The sequence below is a fragment of the Cebus imitator genome, unplaced genomic scaffold (genome assembly GCF_001604975.1).
Source record: "Cebus imitator isolate Cc_AM_T3 unplaced genomic scaffold, Cebus_imitator-1.0 Scaffold375, whole genome shotgun sequence".
In the NCBI taxonomy this organism is placed as follows: Eukaryota; Metazoa; Chordata; class Mammalia; order Primates; family Cebidae; genus Cebus; species Cebus imitator.
In genome coordinates this window covers 414,051-416,411 of record NW_016107690.1, presented here as the reverse complement: position 1 = coordinate 416,411, position 2,361 = coordinate 414,051, and the positions used below count along the sequence as shown (strand labels likewise).

The 2,361-nt window shown below is 57.4% G+C and overlaps 1 protein-coding gene across 1 annotated transcript in view; it reads left to right on the top strand.

The window, feature by feature from the left end:
- The first annotated feature begins 407 nt into the window (after nucleotides 1-407).
- ATCAY (ATCAY kinesin light chain interacting caytaxin) overlaps nucleotides 408-2,361 on the top strand; it is a 47,790-nt gene continuing 45,836 nt past the window's right edge. Inside the window, exon 1 of the mRNA XM_017507395.2 lies at nucleotides 408-819. The gene's annotated coding sequence lies outside the window, so the exon portion shown is untranslated. The remainder of the gene's footprint in view (nucleotides 820-2,361) is intronic.

The following is a 2,361-nucleotide window of genomic DNA, read 5'->3' as shown; positions in this document are numbered from 1 at the left end:
TTTTTAGTAGAGATGGGGTTTCAGGTTGCTGAACAGGCTGGTCTCGAACTCCTGACCTAAGGTGCTTCTCCCACCTCTGCCTCCCAAAGTGCTAAGATTTCAGGCATGAGCCACCACACCTGGCCTTTGGACAGTCATTCCTTTGCCTGCTCAGACTTTTTGGGGGATGCCACCCCCTCACCCCTGTTCCTTTTGCAAAGAGAAGTGCCAAGAAGACCTTCCCCCACCCCGTTCTCTAAGGAATGAGGCCACCTCGCCACGTATGTATTTGTCGGTTGTTTTGTTTTTTAAATCTGTGATGCGCCATCAGAAAATTATTTCTGCCTCCGCCTCTGGAGTGGCTTTGGGAGAGGCTTGTCTTTCAGCCAATGGAGAGGACCGGATTCTGGCAGGGGGGTGGGGGTGGGGGGGGCTGTGCTTTTCGGTCAGGCCTGCCCCCACCCCCTCCCCGCTGCACACAAAAGCAGCATACATTAACTGTCTCCGGGAAGCGGCGAGCTGGGAAGCAGCAGACAGACACCTCGGAGGCAGGCAGGGCGTGCAGGCGGGTGGCGATGACAGGGGGCGCAGCCGCAGCCCCGCGCGGGGGAGCCCACCGCTAAGCCCGCACCCCACACCCCTGCACACACAAAAGAGCTTTGGCGGGGCGCTGGCCACGTCGCCCGGGGTGACCTTCCTCGGATGCGGAATCCGCCCCTGCCAGCAGCCTCTCCCTCCGATGCTCTGAAGGCCTGGGGAGCCTGGGGGATGCCCGGCCGCACCCGGGCAGGACTCGCCTTTGTTCGCCAGTGAGGAGGAGAGGCTGTCTCAGCGGCAGAGGTGAGTGCGCGTGTCTCCCCTCCCCTCCCGGGGTAAACCGACTCCCGGGAAGGTTCATCCGGCAGCTTTTGCCGCCTCCAAGTCCCCTTTCCAGCAGATGGGGCGGTGGGAGCGGAGAACCACGGTCTTGGGACTGCTTCAAGGCCCTCACATCCATTTTCCCGGGACCCAGGGACACCCGTTCCCTGACCGGCACCCAGCAGCACCGTTTACCTTCCGCGCGCCCCGTTGCCTTGGAAGGCAGAGATGTGCACCATTTCCAGGTCTCGCTGACAGCTGGGGAGGATGCAAAGCTCAGCTCCTCTCCGGGACGCTGACACAGACCCATCCCAGCCCTGTGTGTTTCCTGTTTAGAACGCTGGGAAGGCCACCGGCAGCCGATTTGGGGAAAAAAAAAAAAAAAAAAAAAAAAAAATATATATATATATATATATATATATATATTGTGGATCAAGGCTTGCCTGTGGGGTGGGGAGGAAGGGGTGGTTTATGGTTTGAGACACAGATGCCTCCTCCTTAATCGGAACTGCTATGTGATTTGCTAATAATGAGACATCAGGGCTCAAATGAGCGCGTCACTCGCATTCCTTGATGTCACCGCCTTCTTTGCCATCCCCAAATCCGAAGCCAGGGTCTGAATGCAGGAGTGTCCCGGGCCCACTAGGGACCCCCACTGGGGACCCACCACACCCCATGTTTAGAAGGTTGTGGAGTCAACGCCTGTGGCTGCAGCTGCCAGGGGACTGGGGGTCGAAGGCGGGGCTGGGGGCAGTGTTCCTGGGGGCTAAGCTCACGCCCAGCTCAGAAAGAGGAAGGCAGAGGCGAAGACCCCTCCCTTCAGAGAGCAAACGCGTTTCCACTGCCTTGGAGAACTTACCTTCTCGGGAAGGGCCTGGCTGCCTGCCACCCCCCGCCCCCACCACGTAGCATGCAGGAGGGATTTTTTTTTCCCCCCGTGCTGCGTGTTACTGTCCCTCCTCCAAGAATGAATGACGACATCGAGGACAGAGAACCGAGAAACTCTCACCCTGCACGGGGGAGGGTCTAGTTTTAGCCATCCCCTCCCCCCACTTCCTCATCTGCCTCTGGGTCCTCCCTTGCTGAGCCACAGTCCCCGATGCAAACCTGACATCCACGCTGGGGGGCTGCGGGTGACCTACGCCAGAGGGGCAGCCAGGGGGCCGTGAGAATCGGGGGCCTTAGTTGCTTTATTCGTTTGTTTTTTTGAGAGGGGGTCTTGCTATCTTGCCCTGGCTGGTCTTGATCTCCTGTGCTCAAGCGATCCTCCCAAAGTGCTGGGATTACACGTGTGACCCACTGCCCCTGGCCAGATGCTTTATTTTGTATTCTATTTTTTGAAATAGGGTCTCTGTTGCTCAGGCTGGAATGCAGTGGCACAATCATAGCTCACTGCAGCCTTGACCTCCTGGGCTCAAGTGATCCTCCCACCTCAGCCTCCTGAATAGCTGGGACCTCAGACACCAGGCACCCACCACCATGTCTGGTTAATTTTTGTATTTTTTTCTTTTTTTTTTTTTTTTT